Below are 14,789 nucleotides of genomic sequence, written 5' to 3' on the forward strand. Positions count from 1 at the left end.
AGCTCCTCTCCCCGCAGTCCCCGCTCACTCACCCTGCTACCCTGGCCTCTTTTCTCTGACTCAAACACACCAGGCACAGTCTTATCTCAGGGTCTCTGCACTGGCTTTTCCCTCTGCCTGCATCCTCCTTCCCCAGGTAACTTCGTGGCTCTTCCCTCTTCTCCTCTAGAGCAACATCTGCACATAGTAAGTGGTCAATAAATATGTCGAATGAGTGTGCCGTATGTCTTCATTCATTTTTACTGCTGATTAGCATTCAGTGGTACAGAAATCCCACAGTTGGCTTATCCAGTTACCTGTTGATGGATGTTTGGATTTATTCTCGTTTTGGCCATTGCTAATAAAGCCACTGTGAAATTCTTGGACCTTCCCCCAACTCTTCACTTGGCAAATCCTTATAAATCCTTTAGGTTTTGCATGAAATGGTGCATCTTCAGTGAGCCTTTCCTGACCCAGTCCCCCCTCCCTGGTTCTTCCATCATTCCTCATAGCACTTGTCATCGTGTGTGTTGCAGGGATGCAGGTGGCATTCCAGCCAGAACTGTCTGCTTCCAGAGTGAAGCATGGAAGACAAAACAAAGCAAAACAAAAACAAAAAACAAAAAAATCTGTAAAACAGGCCAGGGAGGGGCTTAGTTCTCAGGTTTCCAAGGACAGAGAGATGAGGATTTGTCTGGGGAGGAAGTTCAGGGGCTGCCTCTTGGACAAAGGGGCTCTTGGCCCCTCATTCATCCATAAACCTGTAAACATGGGATGGAAAGAAAACCATCATGAGGTCTCTGAACCCACGGAGCTCCCTGTCCATTGTGAAGACAGTGGGGCTGACAAGTCACTGTCAAACGATGTCATGTGATGTCATATGATGACAAATTACCATAAAAGCTGGCTAGCACTATGGGGAGGTGGTTTAGATTGCATGCCCAGTCCAGGTCTCAGAGCATCTCGACCCTTGCAGCAGAGTGGCTGTAGGTCAGGGCCAAATGTGAAGGTGGGTGAGAGTCGGGGCAGGGAAAGTTTGAGCCAGGGACGATGTCACCTCCATGAGCTCGGAACTCTGCCTGCTTTGTTCTCTGTCATATCCTTAGTGCTTCGAACACTGCCTGGCAAGTAGTAGGTGCTCAGTTCATCCATGTTGTGTGGATAGTAATAAAGAACAATCATCAAGGCTGAGAACCAGAGTTGTGAACTCAGATTGAGTTTGGTAACTGGTCCTCCATTACTTGCTGCATGTCTGACACCGAGTCTGTTTTCCTCCTTTATAAAATGGATGGAGAGTAGTGTCTGCCTCACAGGGCTGTACACTCAGTTTGTGAATACTGATCGGGTGTATGCAGTGAGCAAAGCACTGGTCTAGACACAAGAAGCAGATGGAAGTCCTTGCCCTCATGGGCCTGCATGATCATTGGGAGACACCTAAGATGAACAAGAAGCAAAATAACAAGTTAATTGCATAGTACTGTAGAAGATTATAAGGGCAACGGGGAGAAACAGCAAGGAAAGGGGAGGGGAGGCCGGTTGCTGTGTTGGATAAGGCCTCCCTGAGGAGGTGGCATTTGAACCAAGACTCGAAGGAGGTGAGGAGGAAGCCATGGGGGTGTCTGGGGGAAGAGGGAGCAGCCAACACAAAGGTCCTGAGGTAGGGTCATGCCAGCCATGTTGGAGGAACATTGAGGAAGCTGGTGTGGCTGAAAGGAAGGAGCAAAGGGGAGAGTGGGAGGAAGGGAGGGCAGGGAGATGACAGGGCAGTTGGGCAGGGCCTTGCGGACTGTGGGGATGGCTTTGGCTTTTGCTGTGAGTGAGGTGGGGGCTGTGGAGGGTTCTGAGCAGAGGAGAGGTGTGACCTGGCTCAGATGGCTCCTCTGACCACTGTGGGGGGCAGGCGGCGGTGAGGAATTGAGGAGGAAGTGACAATACTGGCCCAGGCAGGTGGAGGCAGGACCAGAGTGTTGGCTGTGGACATAATGAAGAGTGTTTGGATTCTGGCAAAAATTTTAAAAACGTGGTAAAATAGGTATAACATAAAATTTACCATTTTGGGGTGCCTGGGTGGCTCAGTCGGTTAGGCGACTGCCTTCGGCTCAGGTCATGATCCTGGAGTCCCTGGATCGAGTCCCGCATCGGGCTCCCTGCTCGGCAGGGAATCTGCTTCATCCTCTGACCCTATCCCCTCTCATGTGTTCTCTCTCTCTCATTCTCTCTCTCTCAAATAAATAAATAAAATCTTTAAAAAAAAAATTTACCATTTTGAAGCATACAGTTCAGTGGCCTTCAGTACTTTCACATTGCTGTGCCCCCATCACTTCTATCTAGACTCATATTTCATCCCCCAGAAAGAAATGCTATACCCGGTAGTAGTCACTCCCGACTCCCCCTTCCTTCCTCCAGTTCCTGGCAACCACCAATTCTGGATATAATCTGAAGGTTGACCAGTAGGATTTCTGGACAGATAGGTGGTGAAGGCTCAGTGAATTAATGTGCAAATCACACTTGGGTGACACATAATAGGTGCTCATAACTGAAATGGCCATGACTCGTTGGCAGCAATGGCAAGTGCTTTCCAGAAGCCTTGCTCTAAAACTAAACTGGCTACCCATCTATTTGGAATTCCCAAGTACTGGCTGGGTGTGTGGCAGTCAGAATCTGTCCTATTTCCAGTTCGGCCCCAGGGTTGGGGTGAGCGAGGAGTAGTCAGGGGGGCCAAGCCGTCCGTTCTGAAACACTATCCAACTCTGGTCCAGGTTTCCCAGAACCGTGTAGGAACATGTCCAGGGAGGGACAGTGCAGCTGATGGGAGTCCTGGCAAGCCCTGGCCTTGGCTTCCTGGGGCTGTTGTAACACTAACCAGCATTTGTCGGACCTTCGACCTGAGCCAAGATGGCAGCTTTCAGGGACAGAGCAAGAAGCATTCAGGTTCCCTTCATGGTTGTGCCCCCACTTCCCGGTGTGGCTTCATATAAATTTCTCCATTCTCTGTTACTATCGACCTCTCGGAAAGTAGTATGAAACTCCCCCACCCCTTTGCTGATATTTGTGATGTGTTGTGGTTTCTAAAGATGAGATCTCTCTACTTATGCTCTGGTGTTCACTTTCTAGCTCTTTTTAGCTCTCCCTCAGCTGGTGTATTATTTTTCCTTGCTCCTTCTCCCCCCTGCCTCCACTGATCTTCCTCCTCAGCGTTATCTAAGTTTTATTCTCAGCTTCTGTCATGAGCAAGGCCATAGCATCTAAAGAGCATGGGGCCATGTAGTCCTGACCTCTGATCTGACATCTGCCACCTTTGACGCTGCTTGACTTTGGGCAAGTCATTTCATCTTCCTGAGTGGAAATCCTTCACCTAGCTCATCTAATAATTCTGGTTCTTCTGTGGGCACCTAGTAGAGTGTTCTTTCTCCTACCTCCTTGAAGTTAGGCATGGCCATATGACTTGCTTTGGCCAATGGAATGTGAGGACAAGTGACACGTGTCACTTCTGGGCAGAAGCTTGAAGAGCCAGTGTATGTTTCACCATGCTTCTTTTTGCCTGCCTCCACCATCACCACATGCACAGAGATGGAGCCTCCCTCAGACTAGGCACTGGAGAGAGGGCAGCATAAAACAAGAGTCCCCATCCCACCTGCAGTGGGCACATAGCATGAGCAAGAAAATAGTCCCATGGTGCTTTCAGCCACTGAGATTTGGAAGATGATTGTTACGACAGCAGGATGTCGAATATTGGGGCTAGAATACCTCATCGTCTGTGCACTGGGACTAATGTCTAAGCACAGTGTTCTCATGAGAGTTATGTATACTCACATGCATTTTTTTTATTTTAATTTTTTATTTTTTTTTTAGAGAGGGAGCAGGGAGGGACAGAGGGAGAGAAAGAGAGAGAGAGAGAATCTTAAGCAGGCTTCATGCCCAGTGCGGAGCTTGACTTAGGACTCAATCCTATGGCCCTGAGATCATGACCTGAGCTGAAATCAAGAGTCGGTTGCTTAACAGCCTGAGGCACCCTGGCACCCTAATGTGCATTTAAACTAGCCAACAAATATTCCCCTCTACTTTCTTTCTGTGGGGCCTCTAATTCCTCTCCCTGTTTTTCGATCTTGAAAAAGTTATTGGAAGGAATTGTTTGACTTTTCCTTCAAGCAGATGAATGGTTTCTAAAGCCCTGGGCACTGATTCGGTCACCCTAAACCTCCTTCTTCCTATGACCTTCTCTCTCTCCTTCCCTGATCACTTAGTATCTGCTGAGTGGTGAAGGACTTCCTGTTTTAACTCAACCAAGTTTGAATTCTTGTCATCTTCATCTTCCTTTCCCCACCTTCCCTTTGCCTGTTCTACTCCTGTTCTTCCCACTGGGGAGTTTATACTCGGGTTCTAGAACCTACAGTGTTTCTCTGTTCCCTTTGGTTTCTTGCTTGCTTTGCCCTCCTGGGAATCAACCGTAGTAGCAAATTAACAAATAGTTCTGAAGCGCCTCGAGCTTGAAGACATTTTCTTCTGCTCACCTAAGCAGGATCCTGGAGCAATTGCAAATGTCCCGTGCCCGACTGTAAATCTTTCTTCATCGTTGCGAAAGATTCAGTCAGAGTCATTGAAGACCCAAGCAGAAGGTCTTGGCTGAGGCTCCCTGATGTTCCGGCTGTGCTGGGTGTTGTTGTATTGATTAAGCTCCTGGGACTACTGCCAGCAGCCTCTAGGATTAAATCAATAGAGTTTGCAAAAGTAAAAGCTTCTTTTGGAGGCACAGAATATGTTCGTTTATTTTTTTTAATGATAAAGCTTCAAGGAGAATCTTCACAGACAGCGGGGCCAGCAGAGGAAAGGGCCAGGCAGACCCAAATATTTAGGGATGTGTCCGGGGAGCATGTGAAGGAGCTGCGTTGGGGGGTTGGGACTTTCTGGAAAGTCTGTTTGACTTGGCTTGCCAATGCAACAGCTGAGAGAGCTGGAAGACAGGGTGGAAGGAGCAGAAGGAATTGCTGAGAGGTAAAGAGAAATAAAGCAGATGTGGATTTATTTGCTCATTCAAAAGACATTGATTGGGGTCCTACTAGGTGCCTGGCACTGGAAGGGGTGCTGAGAATGTAATGGTGAGCCAATTCTATGGCAAGTCTTCCTAGGAGGGAAGAGAAGGGGAGAGACACAGGAGAAGGTCATGTGAAGACAGAGGCAGAGGATGGAGTGATGTGGCCGCAAGCTGGGGAACACCCAGACCCCCCAGAAGCTGAAAGAGGAGAGGAGGGATCCTACCCTGGAGGCTTCGGAGGGGGCTCAGGCTTGCCGATACCTTAATTATGGGGTTCTGGCCTATATGACTGTGAAAGATGACATTTCTGTTCTTTCAAGCCACACAGTTTGTGGTAATTCACCATGGCAGCCCTAGGGGATGAATACAGACAGTTCTATGAGGTTGGAGGTGCCTGTCAAAAGGCACAACAAGACACAATCATGCCAGAACATGACGATGTAGTGGGGAGGATATGAGATGAAGAAATACACCAAGTCCTCCTTCTTCCCTCCAAACTCCTGCTGATGCTTCCCATTGACCAAACCTTCCCAGAAGGTAGGAGATGAGACAAGAGCCAGCCTTGCCTCTCCCAGGACACTGAGCAGAATGATGAGTAGATATGTGGGGGAAAGGGCATCAGGAGAGTGGCAAAACACATCCCAGTGCACGAGGCCTTTAGAAAGTGGATATGGGTAGAGAAAAGATTACCTAGGGTTGAGCCCCAGAGAAGACCAACATTTAGAGATGGAGTAGAAAAGGAGTAAAAAGGAGAGGCAGGAAGGTAGTAGGAAACATAAAAGGAAGGCGTGGCCAAGAAATCTGAGCCTAAAAATGTGGCCCTGGGATTTGGCAGCCTGGAGGTCTTTGGTGATCCTCACGAGGAGAGTTTTGGTTAAGTGATGGGGCTAGAAGACAGCCTCCTGGAGGAGAAGGCAGAAGAAAAAAATCGAAGTGGAGAATTGGAAGCAACACATGGAGTCAAGTCCTTTATGAAGGGAAGCAGAGAAATAGGTTGGTGGCTGGAGGGAAATTTGGAGACAAGGGTGGGCTTTCTAATGATGGGAGAATATTAATTTCCCTAAATTGGGTCATTCCTAGCACTGGTATCTTCTCCCATCTAGGACGTTAGAATTCTCAAATGCCCATTTTGAGGTTTAGGATCACGAATTTAACATCATCAGCCCAGATCGTTGATTTCATTCAGGAATATACCTCTGTACAAGCACGGGAAAGGAAACTGGTTGGGTTCATCCAGGGATGGACTCTTTCCAGAAGGGAAGGAAATGCAAGGAAGTGATATACAGCCAACCTGCATAAGGTTGACAAGGATGGACATGAAGGCAGGAGGGGGCACCAAGAAATGGTGGGATCAGCAAGTGGTAGGGTTTCATGGGACAGATGTTTGTTTGCATTTAGGAGAGCTAGTAAGTTGGGAGGAGGAGAGTGGTGGCTAAAGAAAAGGATGCTGGGGAAGGGTATTTTGGAGATGACCGTGTTGCTTCTAGGCATGCATGGCTGGAGTGCTTTGAAGTGCTTTGAAGTTCACAGGAGTCATTGTTGAAGAGGTAGGAATATCTTCCAGTGATTAAGAAGGAAGGGACCAGCATAGACAGTGGTCTTTCCAGTGGAAATTGTAGGTCATAGAAAGCAACCAGCTCCACCAGAGTCTTACTCCCAGCTTTTGTTTTCCTGTGAGCCTTAGTATCTTGGCTGCTAGGACTGCCTTTAACTTTGGACTCCCTGCTGAGTCCAGCGGTACTGGGAGGGACCTTCATGGCCTGTCTGGTTAGAAAGGGAAGAATTTCTTGACCTGTTAATACCCTTTCTTAGGGGCCTTCTCATTGGCTGCACCTGGTTTAGAGAGGGCCTTCTTCACCTCACCTGGCTTCTTGGTTATTCTCACCATACATAGATTCGGAGGGTTCTTTGTCTCACTTGCTTTCTCAGGGCCCTTCTCCTTGTCCTCACTGGGTTTCCTTGGGGCAATCATGGCAGACATCTCCCTGGGCTGGATTTTCCTTTTGTTTTGGGTACTAATTTGAAGCTGTCAGTGGTCTCCTTAGCCTTGGAGTTGATGGCTTTCAGGGAATTTCCAGGTTTGAGTTTAAGCGAAGAGGTAGATGAAATGCACAGAGAAGATGCCAAGGCCATGGATGATTTCACTGACCACTGCACAGGGTGACAGTACCACACGTGAGGAGAAGGACTTGCCTAGACAGAGTGAACATCCCAGGGAATGTGATTGTGTGAGCAGGTTATTCATCACAGCTTTGCTTGTAATGGAGACAAACTGGAAGCATTGAAATGATGATGCATTAATTCACAAGAATACTGCACAGCCTGTTAAAAGAGGGAGATCCAATATGTCAATATGGAAAAATGGGTCCAGTGCGGTGAAGGGCACAGCAAATGGCAGAACATTGCATATCACAATCGCATTTTTATAAAAAGAAAATACGATTTCATATCTTTGTTTTCATTCATTCAGTGAATGAATGAAATGAATGCTCATTTATTGAGCACTTGCTATGTGTTGGGCACTAGATGCTGGGGACACAGCTGAGAGCAAGCCCCTAATGGGGCTGACACTCCAGTAAGCGATCAACGTAATAAGATAAATAAATAAAACGCATAGTTTGATGTGATAAGTTGCTAAAATAATTAACAAAAAACAAGCAGGGAGGAGGGATGGCCATGTTGGTAGGGCTGAGACTTTAGACCTAATAAAGGAAGATAATGTTTTAGTACCACCTGATGGATGCAAGGGAATGAGCCCTGCCCATATTTAGGGGAAGAATAACTCAGGAAAAGACAGCAGCCAGTGTAAAGAACATGTGTAGGGAAAAAATCCGAAAAATAGACAGCAAACTGCTAGTGGTGTTATCCCTGGGCAGTGGGCTGGGGTAAGGGCTTTTCATTTTTTAAATGATACAATATAAATTTTAAAACTAAAAAAAAAAAAATACAATAAGCATGTATTCTTTTTATAACTAAAAGCAGTTGTTATTTAAAAAGAAAGATCTTGAGAGCTGCCTGGGTGGTGTTTCTGTTCATGGTTCATGGCTCAGAGGAAAGTCAGTGAGTAACAGCATATAATAGGAACTCTGAGAATCAAGGAGAAAGAAAAGAAGCAGAACCAACAACAATTTTTTAGAAATTGAAGAAAGTTTTTAGAGATTCTCCATATCACGTAATATAATTAACCATCTTAAGGTGAACAGTTCAGTGTCATTTAGTATATTCACATCATCCTGTGACCACCACCTCCAAAACATTTCCTACCCCCAAAAGGAAATCCTGTCCCCATGAAGCAATTGCTCTTGATTTTCTCCCATCCCTCTCCTCCTGGCAAATGTGACTCTGCATTTTGTCTCTATTAAGTTACCGATTCTGGATAGCCAAAAGGTCGAGACAGCCATCCATGGGTGAATGGATAAATGAATTGCAGTACATCTGTACAATGGAATACTACACAGCCATAAAAGGAACAAAGTACCTGGACTCACCCCTACGTGGATGGCCCCAAAAACATTATGCTGAATGAAAGATGCCAAACAGAAAAGATCACATGTTGTATAATCCCATTTATATGAAATACCTGTTGGAGATTTTTGCAACATTCATTTTGAGCCTGGTATTTGTGGAATGGATCGCGTACATTCACTGCATCCTGTTTTTGGAATGATTTCAGATTTGAGAGAGGGCTCAGTCAGCCATGATGGGAGTAGGTGCTGATGGTCTCCAGTGAAGGGAAGGGAAAGAGACTTAGGTGGATAAAAAAGGAAGAAGAAAGGTTAATAATACTGGTAGCTGTAATTGTCATAAACATTATAATATAAGCATTGATTGCATCATCACAAGGAGATGAAACCATCTCATGCTTTTATAAGCATGTTAAGTTTTCTTGATATTAAATTCCATCGCAGGAACCAGAGTAAATAATACCTAAACACATATTTATTGAGTACATACAAATGCCAGGTCCTGTTCTAAGTGTATTATCTGTGTCCATTCACTCTATTCTCCAAAGCCCTGTGTGGTAGGCACGACTTTCTGTAATTTATATATGAGGAAATGGGCTCAGAGAAGGAAACTCTTTTGGCCAGAACCATACCTGACCGCCAAACACTTTAACTACTCTGCTCTACGACTTCTCATGTAGATATTTCCAGTTTTCTGAGCAGAAGCATGATCCAGCTGCCCTGGGTAGACTTGTGTTGGGTGAATGGATAAATGTTGAAATTTCTTAGATTATATTAAAGAAACAAATGACAAATCACACCTTTTTGGTGTTGAGTTTTTAATTTTCTCTTCATTTGATTTTCCTGGTGACATAATGAATCCTTTTCTTGGGGGGGGGGGTCTCTACTCTAGATGTGAAATGTAGGTCTTTACAATGTCTCAGAGAGTGTTAATACTTGACTCTGGGTTTGCTTGCCCTGCCCCAGGCTTGCCACGTCTGGGTGGATGTGAAATTAAGCTTCACCACTTGCCGCTGGCCATGGTGCTGAAAAGTTCCCAAGCAGCGCCCAGAGTTGCCCTTGGTCGTGTGTTGTCACCATTAGAATTTCTAGCTGGTGGGCTGGTGGAAAGATCTTTTCTAGGTTTGATTTTTGGTTGGTATGTGCGTTGTAGAGTTCGAACCCCGTGTCTGAGAACTGGATACTCTCTGGGTTATTGGAAGTTAAAATTTTCATTAACATAAGCCACTTAGGATGGGCTTATGAGGGCGTGGATTATTAGCATGCAGTAGTTGATCATTACTACATTAAATTGTGGCATTTGGGACTCAGTTGAGGTCTAATACATTTGGTCACAACCATATGGTTAAGGCCGCAGGTGTACCAACTCCAATTTTTAAATAAAGACAAAACTACCCACCTTCTAATAAAGGTATGCTGCTGAGTGGTCTTTGGGGACCACCAGCTTGCAAGCATGGATCTTGGGGTGAGTGCTAGCTCTTCCAGTATTTCCTGTTTGATCATAAGCAATTTACTTAACCTCTCTGAGCCTTGATCTCCTTATCTGGAAAATGGGGTTTGCAACCCACCTTGTAGAATTGTTGCACGGAATTAACTGAAACGAGTGTAAAATTCTTAGCACAGTGTCTGCCCAATGAAGCGCTCAATAAATGCAGCTGTAATTATGGTTGTTTTGCCTGTTAATGGCCCCATAATAGTTTATCATTTTGCCGAGTTAAATGCTGGCATTTGTTTAGTGAAGCAAGGAATATGTCCTAAACCCATACATCTAGGGCCCTGGTACCCCCCACTCTTTTCGTGGTAATTTGATGAGCATGGAACTAACATGAAAATAAGTTCTGTTTGGCTTCTCTCCACAAGTTCAACTGCCTGGTTGACTCACTGAAGTATCTGTTTCCTCAGAACTTCAGGCAGCCTCTATAGTAGATGAAAGGTCTTGATGAGTTAACAAACCTGATTTGATTTTCACAACAACCACAGGAGGGTGGGAATGAGATAGGGATGGGGGCACCATAAAGAGAAGAATGAATTACTTAGACATTCTGCAAGATCTTACTAAGGGGCTGGAACCATCAGCCATGCCTACTTTGCAAATTGACTTTCCTTGATGTTCTGGATCCCAAGAGCAGTTCCTGTTAGCAGATGCAGCCCTTCTTCCCTGGGAAAAATCACTTGGTCATTTCCAGTGTCACACACAGCCCCTTTCTGGGGCCTCTGTGGTCCTGATCAATCTAATTTGGTGTGTTGGGGGGGGGGAGCTTTGCATACCCACACTTGCCTGCAGGGCTGTTTGCTATCCTGACTTCCACAAGCCATTTCAGGAGCCAGCTTTTCCTCCCATCAGGGATGCTTCTCTCCTTTCATCTCTTCTCCCCATACTCCCTCCCCTTGGCCTCTTCGGCTGGCTGATTATTCTGGATCCCGCTGACACAGGTGCTTTCTCCCCGAGCCAATCGGGGAGCAGGAAGGCTCAGTTCAGCTAGCAGAGGCATTGCTCACCGCAGCTGTGAGTTAGAACCCAGGCTTTCTAAATTGGGAGGAACAGGCACGACTCAGGGTTGGGCTGAGAAAGCGTCACCTCCCCCTGCCTGGACTACCTTTGACTTCTGCCTGGGATGAGGCATCTTCTCCCATGCCAAGAACCCAGTACCCCATCTTTGTGTCTGTGTGCTGGCCACATCAATGCATATTTCAAGAATTGTTCTTAACATGCCCACCGAGACTTGGCATGCAACAGAGTGGGGGGAGAGGATGCAAAAACCAGGACCTACCCACCTTTCCTTCCTCATACAGGTGTTTACTGAGCACCTATTATAAAAACAGATGCTCTCTTAGGTGCAGAGAACAAAGCAGTGAACAAAGTAGATAAAAATTCCTACTTGCATAGAGCTTACATTCTAGCAGGGGAGACAAACAGTGAACAAGATAAAGAAGGAAAATAGAGTAGATGTTTGACCGGGGACAGGGGCCAAGGAAAAAAATAAGTAGGGGAAGGGGGCAAAGGCTTCCCTGGGGATGTGACCTTTGAGTAAAGACCTAAAGGGAGTGAGGGAGGGAACCATGTGGGTCTGTGGGGAAAAATATTCCAGGAGAGAGAACAGCAGGTACAAAGGCCCTGGTGTGGGAAGTGCCTGGAGTTTGGGGAACGTGGAGGAGACCAGTGTGGCTGCCGCTGAAGGAACATGGGGAGATGGAGGTCATGAGAGCAGGGAGGTGATGAGGGCAGGTCATGCTGGGTCTTACTGGCTGCCAAGAAGACTGGCTTTTCTCCTAAGTGACATGGAAGTCATGGAAGGCTGTGACTCCTTCCATGTCAGTTAAGCTGGAATTTTCTTTTCTGCATATTTGTCTCCTGCCAATTTGCTCTTATTTCATCAAGATCTTCGGTTTCTTACCAGCCCCCTTGCCTGCATGGGGCCAGAAGACTGGTCAGGAACTCCTGAAGTCTCCTCCTGGGGTCAGAATGTGGAGGAGAAAGCGGAGCCCCCACCACTCTTGAGATGACTCAAAGCCATAATTACCTGGTCTCCTCCTACCCCTGAAATAGATCTAAGGCAAACTTCACTGTGCACACAGATCCCCTGAAGATCTTGCTAAAATGCAGATTCTGACTCAGCAGGTCAGCGTGGGGGCCTGAGACTTTGCATTTCTAAAAGACGCAGCTGACGCTCTGCTGTGGCCCATTCAGTAGCAAGGGTATGAGGTCAATGTTGCAGATTCCCATGGGGGGCAGGTCTGTGGACATTAGCAGGGTCCGTGTGTGCATGGAGGGAGAAGGGTTAATATTTGATAGCCAGTATTGCCATGTTTGACAAGAAAAAGCAATAAGATAGGAGTGGGCAGCCTCTTTCCGTTCTCTCCCATGCTAAGGCTTCATCGCTCTACCCGGAGAGCTCTGGGCCTGAAATCCAGGGAACACTGGGCAATTGAAACCCTGATAATGCAACCCATAAAAGTGCTGCTTGCTGCCAGTCTTTTGGGACTCTTCCTGGAACCTCAGCTCAAGTCTGATGGAGAGGAAGGCACATCCCAGCTGTTTAGGGACAGGAGACCATACACCCCCTTCCCTCCCAGGAGTGAACCAGCAGCTCCATACAGAAGTGAGCAAGGAGCTAGTTGGCAGGGAAGGGAAGTGAAATCATCAGATTCAAATCGTGGCTTCAGAAGCCTCGGCAAGGGGAGGCCAGGAAAGGGCTTGGCGTTGCTTCTCTGTATACAAATATTGTCTCTTATTTTCTGGGCTGCAGGGTGAGGCAGAATGGAGTATTTGTGCAACATAGCCCAGCTTTGTTCTCTGTGCTCCTAATGACTGTCAGCTCAGAGGCAGGAAGCCAATCAGAGGCACTCGTCGGCAGGGCCGGCTTTTGTTGGCTCCCCAAATTGCCCTGAGTGTCAGATTTGCTTTTCAGAGTGTGCACAGAGCGCGGCTCAGACGCTTTCAGCTGGAGGCAAAGGCCGAAGCCAGTGACAAAGAAGTCCTGGTTTTCCTGATTTACTTAAACTCTTGCTCCCAGGTTATCCATTCTAGACTTTCTTTTCCCACCTGGAAAGTGAGTATATGCTCCAACTCCACCAGCCTATAAGATCCCTTGGTTTTATGGAGCTTCCAAAAGGCCAAACCTAACTCCAGGGCCAAAGGACAGAACAAGGCAAGTTAGGCTTCCAAGGGAGAAAGCTGGGAGGAGGCCATGGCTAAGTTCACCAAGACATGCTCTTTGATCCTTCCACAGAACAGTGGATTCCAGTGTTTCCAGGGGACACTTGGCAATACCTGGAGGTCAGTTTTGGTTGTCCTAACTGGAGAGGAGGAGCTGCTACTGCTGATCACCCCCACCACAGAGAATGACCCAGCCCCAAGTGTCAGACGTGCCGAGGTGGGGGAGCTCTACTCCAGACTAACCAGTACCCTGTGGCTTTCCCTTCCGACACCCACTTCTCTACACCCAAATTGACTGGGTGGTGCCTCTGTGGGTCTGGCAGGGGGACAGGGGACATTCTGTTTCACCAGCTGATCAGCAGATCAGGCCCTAATGTGACGTGAGCAGGACAGACCCTCCCCAAGTGCAGACCCTCCAGCAGGACACCCTGGCGGCCTCGTCCACCCGGAGGAATGTTCCCAGGATGCAGGAAGGAGTTTGTGCCTGGAGAGAGAGGGAATGCCACCTCTAGAAATAGCCACACAGACTAACCCTTCCCTCTGTAGATCTTGAAAGCTCAGCTTCTCAGAGGCTTTGCCCTGACCAGCATATTATTTTTTTTTTTTTTAGGTGAAATTCACATAACAATATTAACCATTTTTAAGTGACTAATCAGTGGCATTTAGTATATTCAGAGTGTTTGTTGTACATTATCTATCTAGTTCCAAAACATTAAGCAGTCACTCCCCAACCCCCTCCCCCGACCCTTGGCAACCGCCCATCTGCTTTCTGACTCTCCGAATTTGCCTGTTCTGGACATTTTACATACACAGAATTGTACAGTGTGTGGCCTTTTATGTCTGGCGTCTTTCACTCAGCATAATGTTTTTGAGGTTCCTCCACACTGTGGCGTGTATTAGTACTTCATTTTTATGGCCGAGGAGATTCCGTTGTCTGGATAGACCACATTTTGTCCACCCATTCATCCACTGAGAGACATCTGGCTTGCTTCCACCTTTTGGCTGTTTGAATGGTGCTGCTATGAACATGTGTTTTGGTACCTGCTTTTCAGTTCTCTGGGGTGTATACCTAGGATATATATTGCTGGATCATATGGTAATTCTGTGGGTTTTTTGAGGAATCACCAAACTATTTTCCACAGAGGCTGCACCATCCCCACCAGCAATGCACAAAAGTTCCAATTTCTCACATCCTTACCAACACTTATTGTTTTCTGGGTGGTTGTTTTTTTGTTTTTTTGTTTTTAATTCTAGTGGATGTGGAGTGGTAGCTCATTGTGGTTTTGATTTTCAGTACCCTAATGGCTGAGGATATTGAGAATTTTTGCATGTAGTTGATTGGCTATTTGAGTATCTTTTTTGGAGAAATATCTACTTAAGCCATTTGCCCATTATTTAATTGGACTGCCTTTTGTTCTTGAGTGACAAATGTTCTTTATATATATATTCTGGATGCCAGGCTTATCAGATACATGATTTGCAAATATTTTCTCTCATTCTGTTGGTTGTCTTTTTACTTTTTACTTTTTTTGCCTGTTTTTTCTTTAGCTGATCATGCTTTTGGTGTCAGATATGAACACTCTATTTTTTTTTTAAAGATTTACTTATTTATTATTTGAGAGAGAGAGAGAGTGCATGTGAGCAGGGGGAGGGGCAG

General features: G+C 46.4%; 1 protein-coding gene across 2 annotated transcripts in view; it reads left to right on the forward strand.

Annotated features, from left to right (window-relative positions):
• The window catches only part of CACNA1A (calcium voltage-gated channel subunit alpha1 A), a 213,900-nt gene that overhangs the window by 23,645 nt on the left and 175,466 nt on the right, over positions 1-14,789 (forward strand). The gene's annotated exons all lie outside the window — the stretch shown is intronic.

Source organism: Mirounga leonina, unplaced genomic scaffold (assembly GCF_011800145.1).
Source record: "Mirounga leonina isolate KUSES-001 unplaced genomic scaffold, KU_Mleo_1.0 Mir_94, whole genome shotgun sequence".
NCBI classification, from domain to species: Eukaryota; Metazoa; Chordata; class Mammalia; order Carnivora; family Phocidae; genus Mirounga; species Mirounga leonina.